Raw genomic sequence first — 16,750 nt, forward strand, 5'->3', positions numbered from 1 at the left:
ACTAAATTCGCAACACTGGGGATCCCTGGGTGGCGCAGCGGTTTGGCGCCTGCCTTTGGCCCAGGGCGCGATCCTGGAGAGCTGGGATCGAATCCCACATCGGGCTCCCGGTGCATGGAGCCTGCTTCTCCCTCTGCCTGTGTCTCTGCCTCTCTCTATCTCTCTCTCTCTGTGACTATCATAAATAAATAAAATTAAAAAAAAAAAAAATAAATAAATAAATTCGCAACACTGATTTCTGTATGTTTGCTTCGACTTCAGTGAATATCAATTAGATTATAATAAAAGGAAACTTCAGAACAAATTTAATTTCAAATGTTAATTTACATGTGTCATTCTCATGCTCCGGAGCAATGGGGCCTTTGTACCTCCCTTACTGTTTCTTTCCGAAGCTCTTTTGAAATTTTATATTCTCAGATGCCACCCTAAGATGGCATTGTGGAACAAACTAATACAAGAAGAGGCATTGACAGCCCAAAAGAGCTGTCACTTAATTTTTGCACATGTGATTCACACACCCCCTAACTTAACACCATCTTTCTTTCTAGCCGGCTGCTAGTGCAGAGACCAACGGAGGGGATGTCCACTGAATGAACTTGGTTGTTTCCATTCTTAGCCCGACTCAGAAGGTCCCACACACTGTGGCCTCGTGTCCTGTCTCCTTCAGCTCAGGCCACACTCTGCTCCAACTCTACCGACTACTTGATATTCGGTGAATGAGCTTGTTCTCTCTGAGCCTCCGCCTTTTGCCCTTGCAGGGCCCTCTGCCTACAGTACTCCTCCTCACCCCCTCCGCCTCGTCCTTTCTTGGTCTTCCGAGCCCGGCGTTCTCCTCGCCAGGAAGACTTACATTTACTCTCAAATATTAATTTAGGTGCCTCTCCAAACGGGCTTCCTCACTTCGGTTTGTAATGGCGTTTGTTACATTACGTTGTTGGGCATCTCTTGGAGAACCGAGGGCGATGCTCGTTTACTGTTAGGCCTCCTCTTCATTAGATCATCGCACTCTGGAGCCCTGCTTGATGTTTACCATCATTGCATCGCAGTGCCCCAAATAGTAAATTCTCAAATAATTGCCTGAAAGAGTAAGGCCACAAGCCATGTGTAGACACAGAAAGCGAGGGATAATTTGTGCCTTGAACAGCTGAACTCAGTTAATGAGGCCTTGCCTGGGCACCTCACTGTGAGTCTAAAAGCCTGAGTTCCCTTGTATAGGACCCCTGAACAATTGTAAAGATTTTATAAATACGACTTAATTGGCTTATAAATGGATGTTTGATGTTTTATAAGTTTGGCTGTTTTGGAGGAATCTGTACTTTAAAAACTATTATTAAGGAGAGATTAATTGCTTTGCAAAAGGATTTGCCACAGTAAACCTTTAAATTTCCTGGATCTTAAGTAGTTTGATAGAAGTTTATTTTGATATTTGGGCCCTGCTAGCCATTGTGCCAGTCTGGAGGGATGCAATTATGGATACATTGTAGAGCCTTTATTTAAGGAAGCTATTAAGTTGTGTAAATCTCTAATTAAGGGACGCCTGGGGGGCTCAGCAGTTGAGTGTCTGCCTTCCGCTCAGGGTGTGATCCAGGAGTCCTGGGATCGAGTCCCACGTCAGGCTCCCTGTGAGGCGCCTGCTTCTCCCTCTGCCTGTGTTTCTGCCTCTCTTTCTGTGTGTCTCTCATGAATAAATAAAATCTTAAAAAAAAATCACTAAGTACTAGGCAGGTTTAATTAAGTGCTAGGCAGCACTGTTGAGGGAGAACTAAGACAAACCCCATTTCTTTGGATTGGGGGAGTGGAAAGATTTAATGGTGGTGTTGGATTTTGAAGACTATAACTCACAACTTAGGAGAGGCAGGTAGGGGAGAGCTAGCGTGGCAGCACAAACGCGTGGTGAATTCGCTTTCAGTTCTGTAGGGGCACCTTTCCTTACCAAAAAATTAGTGTTGATATAGGATGAAAATTTGCACATAAACTAGTGTTTTTCAAAATGTGGGTCATGAAATCAATTTAGAAAGTGGTGACTGGTACTGTGTTTTGTTTTTCAAGATCTTTTCCCCAAGATTTATTTATTAGGGCCACCAGGGTGGCTCAGTTGTTAAGTGTCCAACTCTTGGTTTCAGCTCAGGTCATGATCTCAGGGTTGAGAGATCAAGCCCCACACTGGGCTCTGTCTTCAGTAGGCATCTGTTTGAAATTCTCTCCCTCTGCCCCTCCCCCAGCTCGCTCTCTCTCCCCCAAATAAAGTCTTTTTAAAAAGAGAGTTATTTATTCGAGAGAGAATGGGCATGCAGGAGGTAGGGGCAGCGGAGAGGGTGAGAGAGTCTCAAGTGGCTCCCATCTGAGCCCAGAGCCGGAGGCAGGGCTTGATTACAACCTGAGTGGAAGCCAAGAGTTAGACCGGCCCAACCCCACCCAGGCGCCCCAAGATTTTATTTTTAAATAATCTCTACACCCAGCGTGGGGCTCGAACTACACCCTGAGATCAAGAGTCACATGCTGCACTGAGCCAGCCAGGGGCCCCACTGTGGTATTTGTAAATGTGGTCAAATAGAAAATAGCAGAGACTGATGCTTAATAAGGGTCAATATGTCTCAGGATAATTTTGTTTCGTGTATATGTTCATCACTCTCTCAGTGTTGAGCGAGAATATAGAATGTATTCCTTACCTTGATTTGTAGGAAAAGAAATTTGAAAGCCGCTGATAAAATCAATAGCAAGGGGCTAGGGCATCCCACCCTGTCTGGTCTCTCTATTTGGGGTGTTTTTTTTTTTTTTTAAGATTTTATTTATTTATTCATGAGAAATACAGAGAGAGAGAGGGAGAGGCAGAGACACAGGCAGAGGGAGAAGCAGGCTCCATGCAGGGAGCCTGACAGACTTGATCCCAGGTATCCAGGATCATGTCCTGGGCCGAAGGCAGGTGCTAAACCGCTGCGCCATCCAGGGATCCCCCTATTTGGGGTGGTTGGGGCAGAAGGATACCAATTTATTTCCCCAATGGGCCCTGGTAGCTTATGGCAAAGGAAATTACCTCCTCTCTGTCTTTTTATTCTTGAGGCTATCTCACTATTTATTTGGCGATTCTTTCTCTCTTGCAGATGATTCCTCCTAATGTGTAAATAGCAAAGATTCGAGGGTCTGGAGGGGACTTATTTTCCAACGGGCCACTTCCCTTCCTGGGCTCCGAGCGCCTGCGTTGGCTTCTCCTCAGGCCCCCAGGTGGTGCTGTTGGCAGGTTCTCCCGTCCTGTCCTGTCCCCGGACTGCAGCTGGTTTCGAGAGTAGCGAGTAGCGCAGAGCTTTCCTTTAGCCAGAAAATCCTTTCTCTCCAGGCTCCCAGGCACTCCCACCCGGGGTGTCTAGATCTCCCTCCCCAACGATAGCCTCGTCCTACAAGTTGAGGAGGGTAGAGAATCTAGGAGCGAGAAGGTACAATTTGTTGTCAGTATTGGCATCTCTCAAAAGAGATCAGAAATGCTTTACATTCCCCCAGGGAGGTCCAAGAAGATGCTGAACTCCAGTGGAAAGACTAGAGGTTACACCCCTCAAACAGTAAGTGGCTTAGTGGGGGAGGAGGGAGGAGAAGATGTTAAAGGATCTCTCTTTTCCTGGGGGGGCACCTGGGGTCTGGGTCCTTAAGCATCTGCCTTCAGCTCAGCAGGGAGCCTGCTTCTCCCTCTCCGCCCAGCTTGTGCTCTCGCTTGCTACCTCTGTCCCTGTCTCTCAAATAAAGAAATAAAATCTTTAAAATGAATAAACATATTTTAAAAAGGACCTCTTCCTTGGGAAAGCAACAAGTCACAGAATTTGATCATATTCAGCAAACATTTTTCAAGAGCTTTCTATCATAGGCCAGGAGAACAGAGTTGAATAAGTTTTGGTACCTACTTTCTAGAAGCTCAAGAGAAACAGACAACGCTCACCAATTACACAGTGTGATAAATAGGGGCATAGACACGGTGGGAGCAGAGAAGGGACCTGAACGGCAGCTGGGGGTGGGGTGGGGGCACAGAGATGGTGATCTGGGAAGGTTTCCAGAGGAGATGACACCTGGGCTTTCATTCTGCAAGGATGGTTAGGAGCCCTTCCAATGCACCAGCTTCTGCTGCACCCAAGTCTCCGCCGGTGACCTCGTTTACTCTTGTGATTCCAGCAACTACCTCTGTGCTAATAACTCAGTTTCCCTAGCCCAGTCGTCTCCCAAACCTGTCCATCCAGTGTCTCCTATTTGTTTTTGTTCAAATTCAACTGGTGTAAAACCAACCACTGATAGAGACCTAAGGCTATTGATTTTTATAGCAGGCATATAATTTTATTTATTTATTTTTTATTTTTTTAATTTATTTTTTTTAATTTTTTTTAATTTTTATTTATTTATGATAGTCACAGAGAGACAAAGAGAGAGGCAGAGACACAGGCAGAGGGAGAAACAGGCTCCATGCAGCGGGAGCCCGATGTGGGATTCGATCCCGGGTCTCCAGGATCGCGCCCTGGGCCAAAGGCAAGTGCCAAACCACTGCACCACCCAGGGATCCCTATAATTTTAATCCTTATTCATTATATGGCTGGATGTCACTTCCTGTATGAATTACTGCAAAAGCACACTAATTATACTTCAATCCAACTTAAATCTCTCTCCACTGCCCACTTCCCCAGTCCGTCCTACACACTTCAATCTTCAACAAGACTTATCTTCCTTAAGTCCAGTGTTTATGGTATCATTTCATCAAACAACAGCCTTTAGAGGTTCCCTTCAGTCTACCCAATAGGGACCAAGCTCCTTTATCCCATAGTCAAGGTAGTTGCTATGGTCTCAATGTTTGTGGTCCCCGAATCCCCCCTTTATTCATGTTCAAATTCTAACCCCCAAAGGTGATAGTATTAATAAATGGGAACTTTGAGAGGTGATTAGGACTTGAGAGTGGAGGCCTCCTGAATGGATTTGTGCTCTTATAAAAGAGACACCACAGAACTCTCTAGACCCTTCCACCATGTGAGGTTACGAGAAGTCTGTGACCTGGACGAGGGCCCACACCTGACTATGCTGGCACCCTGATCTCTGTCTTTCAACTTTCAGGACTGTGAACAATGAATTTCTCTTGTTTATAACCTACCCAGTCTGTAGTATTTTGTGATAGCAGACTGAAGGGTTTAAGACAGCACTCCATGTTCTGGTCCTGAATGACCCTATCTTTATATTCTATGATTCCCTTAAATACCTTTTACTGCCAATTCACTGCCAATACCTTTTACTGCCAATTTACTCATCTATTCAATGTTTATTTCCTGAATATAGCTTATGTTTTTCTACCTTAGTGTCTAAGTTTGCTATCATAATGTTATCTATGTTTGGATAGCATTAAAGGCAGAAAGCATACACAAACCTTTATATTTTAATATATAAAGAACTCTTGCAAATCAATAAGAAAAGACAACTACTCCAATAGAAAAATGGCAAAGTACATAAACAGACAATTCCAATTGATATGGTTGGATTTAAATCTACCACCATGCTGGTTGTTTTTTTTTTTTATTTGTCCTATTTTTGTTCGTTTTCCCGCTGATCTTGGATTGAGTATTTTTAGTATTTCATTTTATTTTCTCTTATCAACTATATATTTTTTTCAGTAGTTGCACTAAGGCTTATTATATGTATCTTTAACTTATCATAGACTATCTTCAAATAATATTACATAACTTCATGTGTAATGTAAAAATTGTATAGTAGTATACTACCATTTTCCCTTTGCATATCCTTCTCGTTATCGTTGTCATACATTTTTCTTCTACACATATCCCACTGTATATTATTACTGTTTTTGTCTTGAATCTATTATATTAATTAATTAATTAATTAACTTATTTTAAGTAATCTCTATATCCAATGCAGGGCTCAAACTCCCAACTCCAAGATCAAGAATCTCAGGCTCTACTGATTAAGCCAGCCCAGTGCCCCAAAGAATCAATTATCTCTTTTTAAAAAATATTTAATTATTTATTTATAATTATTTATTTAATTATTATTATTTCAGAGAAAGTGCAAAGAAGGGAGGGGCAGAGGGAGAGGGAAGCACGGAGCCAGGCACGGAACTCCATCACATGACCCTGAGATCAGACCCAAATCGAAACCAAGAGTCAGATGCTTAACCCACCGTGCCACCAGGCACCCCATAAAGAGTAAACTATTTTTTTTTTTAAGATTTTCTTTATTTATTCATGAGAGAGACACAGGGAGAGAGAGAGAGAGGCACAGACACAGGCAGAGGGAGAAGCAGGCTCCACGCAGGGAACCCGACGTGGGACTGGATCCTGGGTCTCCAGGATCACACCCTGGGCGAAGGCAGGCACCAAACCGCTGAGCCACCCAGCCTGCCCAAGTAAACTATCTTTTAAACAACTTTCTAAAAATGTCTTTTATTTTTACCTACATGTTTGCTATTTCCTTTTTTTTTTTTTTTTTTAAGATTTTATTTGTCTATTCATGAGACACACAGAGAAAGAGGCAGAGACACAGGCAGAGGGAGAAGCAGGCTCCATGCAGGGAGCCGGACGTTGGACTCGACCCTGGGACCCCAGGATCAGGCCCTGGGCCGAAGGCAACGCTAAACCGCTGAGCCACCCGGGCTGCCTGATATTTGCTATTTCCATTCCCTTAATTTGTTTGTGTTGATCAGTTTCCATTTGGTATCCTCTTTCTTCCATCTGAAGAACCTCCTTTAACATTTCTGGTAAGGTACATGGTATATTTTTGCAGCTTTTGTTTGTCTTAAAATTTCTTTTTTGTCGTCATTTTTACATGAGAAATAGTACTGTAGGTTGACACCTTTTTCATTTAGCACTTAAAGGTGCCATTCCATCGTCTTCTGTCTTGCACTGTTTCTGATGAGAAGTTAATGCTTATATTCGTCTTTGCTTCAGTATATGTAATGCATCTTTTCCACTGTCTTCTTTTCAGATTTCCTTTTTATCATTGGTATTCAGTAATTTGATTATGCTGTGTCCAGGAATAAATTTTGTGTTTATCCTGTGTGAGGTTCATCAGATTATTTGGATTTTGGTGTTATTTTGCATTGAATCTTGTGAATTTTTTACCATAATATCTGCAAATATTCTTTTCTGCTCCCCTTATTTTCCAGTGCTCCAAATGACATGTGTAGTTGAATGCTGATATCATCCAGCAGATCACTGAGGCTCTGCTTATTCCCCTTCCAGCTTTCTTTTCTCTCTGTGCTTCCGTTAACATAGTTTGTGTTTCCATGTCTTCAAGTTCACTGATCTTTTCAACTTCATCATCTAATTTTCTGTTAAGGTCATGCAATGGTATTTTTCATGTCTTTTGTATAGCCTCTATATCTTTCCTCATTGGATTTATGGTTTTCTTTAAATATTTGAACTTATAACAGATGTTTTGAAATCTTTACCTAGGGGGATCCCTGGGTGGCGCAGCGGTTTGGCGCCTGCCTTTGGCCCAGGGCGCGATCCTGGAGACCCGGGATCGAATCCCACATCGGGCTCCCAGTGCATGGGGCCTGCTTCTCCCTCTGCCTATGTCTCTGCCTTGTCTCTGCCTTTCTATCTCCCTCTCTGTATGACTATCATAAATAAATAATAAAAAAATTTTTTGAAATCTTTACCTAATAATTGCATGATTTTTGTCATTTCTGGGTCTGTTTCTACTGTCTAATTTTTCTCCTGGCTATAGATCACACCTTTTTTTTTTTTTTAATTTTGCTTATTTGTCTATTTATTCAGTGTTTGGAAGGAACATTGGATGCTGGGCATTGTAAATGTTACATTGTGGAATTTCTGGATTTTATTGTCTTTCTTTAAGAGTATTGAGCTTTGTTCTGGCAGGCAGCTAATTTATTTGCATATCAGCTTGATACTTTTGAGGTAAGTTTTTAAGCTTCGTTAGGGCAGGTTTAGAGTAGCTTTACTCATGGGTTAGTAGAAGTCCACTCCTAAGGCATTGCTTTTTTGAGGTAGCTAATGAATGCTCTGAATATCTGACATAGTCTCTCCAATCTGACTGGTTGGAACTCTAATTTCTTGCATCCCTGTATAAGCTCCAGCAATTATTCACTTTATAATTCTCCTGTAGTTCTTTGCCTAGCAGTTGATTTTTGGCCAGTTTCAAGGAGTCTCCCCTCTCATGCATGCATGTCCAGCCTACTCTTCAGCCAAAGACTCAAAGGACCACTATGCAAATTTGTGGAGCTCTTTCTTTGCATAGCTCCCTTCTCTCTAGTTTTCTCTCACAGAATCCAGCCTCCTTGGTCTCCCCAAAATCAAATCTCTGTCTCCTCCGCTCAATGAAACCACAGGTCTCTGCTTTGATTTCCCATCTTTGTGCTATAGTCAGAAGAGAATTTATGGGCAGATAGTTGGGATAATTGGAAGATGCACATAATTTGTTTTTTTCTTTCTCTTAGTGATCATCACAATCCTATGCTGCCCTTGCCCAATATCTTAAAACAGTTATTTCATATATTTTGTGCAGTTTTCAAGGAGTGTGTGTGTGTGTGTGTGTGTGTGTGTGGCAGGAGGGCTAGTCTGATACCAGTTACTTTGTCAGAGTCAGAAATAAGACAATTCAATTTTCACTTGATATAGAATTCTAGGTTGACATTTTTTCTTTTAGTACTTCAAAGATGTCATTCCGTTGTCTTCTGACTTGTATTGCCATCTTTGTTTTCCTATATGTAATGTTTCTCTATCGGAAATGAATAGTAAAACAACCAGATACACTTTACTCTTGTTATTAAGGAAAAAAAAAAGTTCAGTGTGGTAAGTATGAGGGAAATGGGTACACTCATACTTATGGTGGTATAAACTATTAAAGTCTTCTTGTGGGGACAATTTGACCTAAGATAATAATCATCTAAAATATTTTTCTAGGCACACAGGAAAATAAATACGTATAGAAGAGCTTGTTAATTAAAAAGAAAGAGTCTGCTCCCAAGTGCATCTGCAATTCAAAATGTCCCACGTGGGATCCCTGGGTGGCGCAGCGGTTTGGCGCCTGCCTTTGGCCCAGGGCGCGATCCTGGAGACCCGGGATCGAATCCCACGTCGGGCTCCCGGTGCATGGAGCCTGCTTCTCCCTCTACCTATGTCTCTGCCTCTCTCTCTGTCTCTCTGTGACTATCATAAATAAATAAAAATTAAAAAAAAAACAAAATGTCCCACGCTTCCCCCCCCAAACTAAGCCCTCCAAACCCCACTAACCCTTAAGTCTTCTTTGATGTGGATATCAGAGGGGAGCAAGTTGGTCGAACTTAGAATTGTTTGCAGATGTTGTACCTAAAACTGCAGAAAATTTTCAGGCATTGTGTACAGGAGGAAGAAGCTTTGGACCCACCACTGGGAAACCTCTGCATTTCAATGGTTGCCTTCTCCATTGAATTGTTATTATTTTTTAAAAGAGTTTATTTATTCATTCACAAGAGACACACACACACAGAGGCAGAGACACAGACAGAGGCAGAAGCAGGCTCCCCGTGGGGAACCCGATGTGGGACTGGGTCTTAGGACCCCGGGATCACGACCTGAACCAAAGGCAGAGGTTCAACCACTGTGTCACCCTGGCATCCCTTCTATTGAATTATTAAGAAATTTATGATTCAGGGTATAGACTTCTCATATCAAAATGGGACAGGTAGAGAAAGTACTTATGATGAAAATTTTGAGGATGAAAATTCCTTTTTTAAAAAAGGTTGATTTATTTATTTTAGAGAGACAGCACGAGCATGAGTTGGGGGAGGGGCAGAGGGTGATGAGGAGGAAGAGAGTCTCAAGCAGACTCCTTACTGACTGTGGAGTCAGAGATGGGGTTCAGTCTCCCGACCTTGAGATCATGACCTGAGCTGAGATCCATTCAGAGACTTAACCGACTGAGCCACCCAGGAACTCCTGAAGATGAAAATTTCTGTTATAAGTATGATCGGGAAGGTTTATTGAGCATTGCAAATGCAGGGTGCAATACACATGGTTCTCAGAAAAAAAAAAAAACCACAAATGGTTCTCAGTTCTTTATCACAATAATTTAGACTCCTCATTTGGATTGGAGACAGGTGGTATTTGGCCAAGTAATTAAAGGAATGGAGGTGGCAAGAATACTGGAAAATGTAGAAGTGAAAGGTGAAAAACTTGCCAAATTGTGCATTATTGAAAAATGTGGGGAATTGAAGGAAGGGGATGACTGGGGCATATTCCCAAAAGATGGTCTGGTGACAGTCATCCAGATTTCCCTGAGGATGCAGATATAGCTTTAAAAGATGTAGATTAAAAAAAAAAAAAGATGTAGATTAAATTTTACTAATTAAAAAAATATTAAAATTGTTGACTAATAACAGAAGAATTAAAAAACATTGGAAATGCTTTTTTCAAATCTCAGAACTAAGAGATGGCCATTAAAAAGTATGCACAAGGTTTGGGGCTCCTGGGTGGCTCAGATAGTTAAGTATCTGCCTTAGGCTCAGGTCATGACCTCCAGGTCCGGGGATTGAGCCCCATGTCAGGCTCCCTACTCAGCCCTAGTGGGGAGTCTCCTTCTCCCTCTGCCTCTGCCTCTCCCCCTGCTCATTCTCTCTCTCTCTCTCTCTCTCTCTCTCTCTGTATCTCCCTGTCTCAAACAAATAAATAATCTTTTAAAAATATGTAAAAGTTTTAAGATATGTGGAAGATTCAAAGACTGTCATTGAGGGATCCCTGGGTGGTGCAGCGGTTTGGCGCTTGCCTTTGGCCCAGGACACGATCCTGGAGACCCAGGATCGAATCCCTCGTTGGGCTCCTGGTGCATGGAGCCTGCTTCTCCCTCTGCCTGTGTCTCTGCCTCTCTGTGTGTGTCTCTCATGAATAAGTAAATAAAATCTTTAAAAAAAAAAAAAAAAGGAAGAGAGACAGCAGATAGATTGAAGCAACCTATAGCTTTAAACTGCATGCTGAATAAGGAATTTGATTTTACTTAAATATTATGCATCGATTGCATAAAGGCAATAAGAAAATTTAAGGTTTTTGTCTTTTAGGTATGATCCCTCATGCGTCTCCTTTGATACTTGAGTTTCTCAGTGTTTACTGTTGGGGAATACCAAAAAGAGTTCCCTCTTAAATAAAAAGTCTTACAGGGGCACCTGGGGGGCTCATTTGGTTAAGCATCTGCCTCTGGCACAGATCCTGATCCCGCAACCCCTGATGGACAGAGCCCCGCATAGGGCTCCCTGCCCAGTGGAGAGTCTGCTTCTCCCCCTGCCCTCTGCCCCTCCCCCCGCTCCTGCTCTCTCTCTGAGATAGATACACAGATAGATAAATAAGATCTTGTTGTTGTTACAACAAACAAACAAACCCCACAAAAAAATCCCCAAAAAACAAAAAACCCCAAACCAAAACAAAAAGAATCATATTGATTACATTTATATAAAATACAATAATAGGGCAGCCTGGGTGGCTCAGCGGTTTAGCACCGCCTTCAGCCCAGGGCAGGATCCTCGGGCCCCGGGCTCGAGTCCCACGTCCTCCCTGCATGGAGCCTGCCTCTCCCTCTGCCTGGGTCTCTGCCTTGCTCTCTCTCCTCTCTGTGTATTCTCATGAATAAATAAATAAGATATTTAAAAAAATACAAATATAAATAAGACCAATTACTAGTGTTAGAAGTTAAGATGGTGGTTACATTTGGCAGTAGTGACTGGAAGGGGACACAAAGGAAACTTTTGAGATGATTGAGATTTTTTTTTTAAAAGATTTTACTTATTTGAGAGAGAGCACAAGAGAGGGTGGGGACAGGGAGAGGGAGCAGCAGACTCCCTGCTGAGCAGGGGGCCACAGGTAGGGGTCCCATCTGAGGACCCCAAAGAGCATGACCTGACCCGAAGTGAGATGCTTAACCCACTGAGCCACCCCCGCACCCCTGATACATATATTTTTGTAATTATATCCTAAATACCCCAAAACAAACAGAAAAACTTGGTCACTTTCAGAGGTTTCTAGGTTATTAGCTAAATAGTCTTAAAAATTTATAAATAGATGAAAGAATCAAACATATATGGTAACCTGTAAAGGGCTGTATTTCAGGGTTACCTAATAATAAGGGGAAAATTTTTTTAAGTAGGCTCCACGCTGGGTGTGGGACTCCTGACCCCGAAATCAGGAGTCAGATCACCGACTGAGCCCCCCCCCCCAGGCACCCTGGAAATTTTCTTTCTTCTTCCTTTCTTTCTTTCTTTCTTTCTTTTTCTTTCTTTCTTTCTTTCTTTCTTTCTTTCTTTCTTTCTTTCTTTCTTCTTTCTTTCTTTCTTTCTTTCTTTCTTTCTTTCTTCTTTCTTTCTTCTTTCTTTCTTCTTTCTTTCTTTCTTTCTTTCTTCTTTCTTTCTTCTTTCCTTCCTTCCTTCCTTCCTTCCTTCCTTCCTTCCTTTTTCTTTCTTTCTTTCTTTCTTTCTTTCTTTCTTTCTTTCTTTCTTTCTTTCTTTCTTTCTTCTTCTTTCTCTTTCTTTCCTTCTTTCTAAAAATCACAGCTAACAAGTTCAGAAGAAATTGTGGGGATCCCTGGGTGGCGCAGCGGTTTGGCGCCTGCCTTTGGCCCAGGGCGCAATCCTGGAGACCCGGGATCGAATCCCACGTCGGGCTCCCGGTGCATGGAGCCTGCTTCTCCCTCTGCCTGTGTCTCTGGCTCTGTCTCTGCCTGTGTCTCTGGCTCTGTCTCTGGCTCTGTCTCTCCTTCTATCTCTCAAGAATAAATAAATAAAATCTTAAAAAAAAAAAAAAAAAAAAGAAATTGTGGAATTAGAAAATCACCAGCAGGGGAGATATAGGTTTTATAGGGCTTGAAGTTGGGGATCCCTGGGTGGCTCAGCGGTTTGGCGCCTGCCTTCGGTCCAGGGTGTAGTCCTGGAGCCCTGGGATCGAGTCCCACATCGGGCTCCCTGCATGGAGCCTGCTTCTCCCTCTGCCTATGTCTCTGCCTCTCTCTCTCTCTGTGTGTCTCTCATGAATAAATAAATAAATAAATCTTTTAAAAAAATATAGGGCTTGAAGTTTATGCATTTTGAGAGGTCCTTTTAAGTAGAGTACATACTTTTTGAACAAATTAGTTATAGCACCTTGTAAAGGATTCATGTAAATGAGGGGCCCTGAAGCTTAAAATTCATTAGTTTCATGGTAAGTCTACCTCTGCCCAGTTCTGCTAGGCCTGATTCTTCCTACAGCTTCCAATCATCCCTCAGTGAATTTCCACAAGACCAAATGTCTTAGATAATCATTGATTCCATTTTTTTTTTTCTTTCCTAGTGACACCCTCTGGAACCCACCTTTGCGCCTGTTAGTCTGGACTGGCTGCTCTCTGGACTGCCTACGTAGTTGATACCCGGGCCTTCGCTCTGTCATCATCCTAGGAATGATTATCACCCGTCTCCTGTGTAAATTCCTATGTTCTTGATTTCAGGTCTTCCTCTTTCTTGGCTTATTTCCTCTTTCTGGTGGAAAACACCTTTACTGAGGAAAGGTACATGGGAGATAAATTGAGAGCTTACATTCCACGAAGATGCCTTTATTCTACTCTCATACTAGGTTCATTATTTGGGTATCACATTCTAGATTGAGAATAATTTCCTTCAGAATATGAGGGCATTGCTTCTCTATTTTCTGGCTTCAACACTTTTTTTTTGTTATTTTGGTGTGTGTGTGTGTGTGTTTAGAAAATTTACTTTATTTAAAAATTATAATAATAATACATCCCATGATGCAAAATTCTAAACATAGGAGGTTTTATTTTTTAAAGACTTTATTTATTGATTCATGAGAGACAAAGACAGAGAGGCAGAGACACCGGCAGAGGGAGAAGCAGGCTCCCTGCAGGGAGCCCGATGTAGGACTCGAACTCAGGACCCTGGGATCACAACCTGAGCCAAAGTCAGCCTCTCAACCACTGAGCCATTCAGGCGCCCCTAAACGTAGTAGATTTTAAAAGCACCATAATGTAAAATACAAATATCCATTTTCTTTTCCTATGTATACCTTTTGTACACTTACAGTCTTTTCTTAGGTTTGCATTTTTCTTTATTTTACAATCTGATTCATACAGTAAAAATATTTTAAATATCGTAGACAGGTATAAAGCAAAAAGCAGAAATTCCTTCTCTCCATCCCCTCCTCAGATACTGGTAAATACCCTTCCACACTTTCAACCACCTGGATATATTTTTGTTTTTTAATAAATGGTTTCACATTATACACGTTGTTTTGTAACTTTCTTTTTTCACTGAATATTATAATAGAAACTTTTCATGATACTACACTTAGAGTTACTTCATTCCTTTTTAGTTAAAAAAATGATTTTATTTGTTTATTTGAGAGAGCGAGCACACAGGGGCGGGTGGGCAGGGGCAGAGGGAGAGGGAGAAGCAGACTCCCCCCTTCTCAAGGAACCCCAACGGAGGCAGGCCTGATCCCAGGGCCCTGAAATCATGACCTGAGCTGAAGGCAGACTTTTAACCCACTGAGTAACTTAGGTGCCCCTACTTCATTTTTTTTTAAAGCTCTTACTGCTCTTTTTTTTTTTTTTTTTTTAAGATTTTATTTATTTATTCATGAGAGCCAGAGCCAGAGCAGCAGAGGCAGAGGGCGAAGCAGGCCCCGCAGAGCAGAGAGCTGAGAGCAACATGAGCAGAGCAGAGAGCAACATGGGCCTTGATCCCGGGACTCCAGGATCACGCCCTGGGCTAAAGGCGGCGCTAAACTGCTAAGCCACCTGGGCTGCCCCCATTGACTTATTTCCTATTCTCCTTGTCCTTGTGGGTTTCTTTCCTTTTTATTCCTTTACTAGCATTTTTTTTTTAATTTTTATTTATTTATGATAGTCACAGAGAGAGAGAGAGAGAGAGAGAGAGAGAGAGAGGCAGAGACACAGGCAGAGGGAGAAGCAGGCTCCATGCACCGGAAGCCCGACGTGGGATTCGATACCGGATCTCCAGGATCGCGCCCTGGGCCAAAGGCAGGCTCCAAACCGCTGCGCCACCCAGGGATCCCTTTACTAGCATTTTTGAGGAGAGTGTTCTATTTGCATGTTTAACTGGGATTCTTTTTTAACTTTTTAAACTGATTTTTTTTTTTCAATTTCTGAATTTACAATAAAAAAAAAAGTGAGCATGAGCGGGAGGGGCAGAAGGAGAGGGAGAAAGAATCTCAAGCAGACCCCATGCTGAGCAAGCTGAGCCTGATGCAGGGCTCCATCCCAGGACCCCAAGATCATGACCAGATCTTTCTTTTTTGGAGCAGAAACCAAGAGTCTGGACATTTAACCAACTGCACCACCCAGGCCCCCTCTATTTCTGAATTTTAAATGTTTATTTGATCATAATGGCTTCTGGGTTTTGCTTCATGCTTAGAAACACCTTAAAAGAATACAGTTATGGTTTAATAATTTACATTTCAACCACTGTTTGATATGCAATTTATTTGAGTTCATTTAATGACACAAGATCTAGCTTTTCTTTTTTAAAAGATTTTATCTATTTATCCATGAAAGACACAGAGAAAGAGACACAGGCAGAGGGAGAAGCAGGCTCCATGCAGGGAGCCCGATGCGGGACTCGATCCCAGGACTCCAGGATCATACCCTGGGCCAAAGGCAGGCACCAAACCGCTGGGCCAGCCAGGCACCCCTGGATGGATATCTTGATTGCTTCGAAGTTTTGGCAATTATGAGTAAAGCTCTATAAACATTCATGTGCAGGTTTTTGTGGATGTAAGTTTTGGTTCATTTGGGTAAATACCAAGGAGTGTGATTGCAAGGTTGTTTGGTAAGAGTACATTTACTTTTGTGAGGAACTGCCAAACTGTCTTTTTTTTTTTAATTTTATTTATTCATAGAGACAGAGGCAGAGACACAGGCAGAGGGAGAAGCAGGCATCATACAGAGAGCCTGATGTGGGACTCGATCCAGGGCCTCCAGGATCACGCCCTAAACCGCTGTGCCACTGGGGCTGCCCCCAAACTGTCTTTCAAAGTGGCTGAACCGTTTTGCATTCCCACCAGCGATGAATGGGAGTTCCTGTTGCTCCAGGTGCTTGTCAGCATTTGATTTTGCCAGTGTTTTTGGATTTGGGCCATTCTAAGTGGTATGTGGTGATAACTCATCCTTGATTTAGTTTGTAATTCCCTAATGATATAGGATGTTGAACATCTTTTCATATGCTTAGTTTGCTCTCTGTATATCTTCTTTTATGAGATGTTTATTTATTTATTTATTTATTTATTTATTTATTTATTTATTTATGAGAGACACAGACAGAAACCGAGACACAGAGGGAGATGCAGGCTCCCCATTGGGAACCTGATGAGGGACTCAATCACAGGACTCCGGAATCACGCCCTGAGATGAAGGCAGACACCCAACCACTAAGCCACCCAGGCGTCCCTGCCCATTTTTAAAACATCGGGTGGTTCATTTTCTTACTACTGAAGGTTTTTCTTTTTTTAAGATTTTATTTATTTGAGAGTGGGGGAGGAGCAGTGAGAGAGGAGAGAGAGAGTCCCGAGCAGGCTTGTTGCTGAATGCAGAGCCTGCCACAGGGGTTCAATCCCACGACCCTGAGATCACTACCCTGGGCCAAAATCAGGAGTTGGATGCTTAACTGACTGAGCCACCCAGGCACCCCATCTTACTACTGAATTTTAAGAGTTCTTTGTTTTGTTTTGTTTTGTTTTTAAAGATTTATTTATTTATGATAGACATAGAGAGAGAGAGGCAGAGACAC

The 16,750-nt window shown here is 42.4% G+C and overlaps 1 pseudogene; it reads left to right on the plus strand.

Moving 5' to 3' along the window:
• The first annotated feature begins 9,182 nt into the window (after positions 1–9,182).
• Positions 9,183–13,387, plus strand: LOC121491803 (annotated as a pseudogene).
• The last annotated feature ends 3,363 nt before the right edge of the window (positions 13,388–16,750 follow it).

This window comes from Vulpes lagopus, chromosome 5 (genome assembly GCF_018345385.1).
Source record: "Vulpes lagopus strain Blue_001 chromosome 5, ASM1834538v1, whole genome shotgun sequence".
NCBI lineage: Eukaryota > Metazoa > Chordata > Mammalia > Carnivora > Canidae > Vulpes > Vulpes lagopus.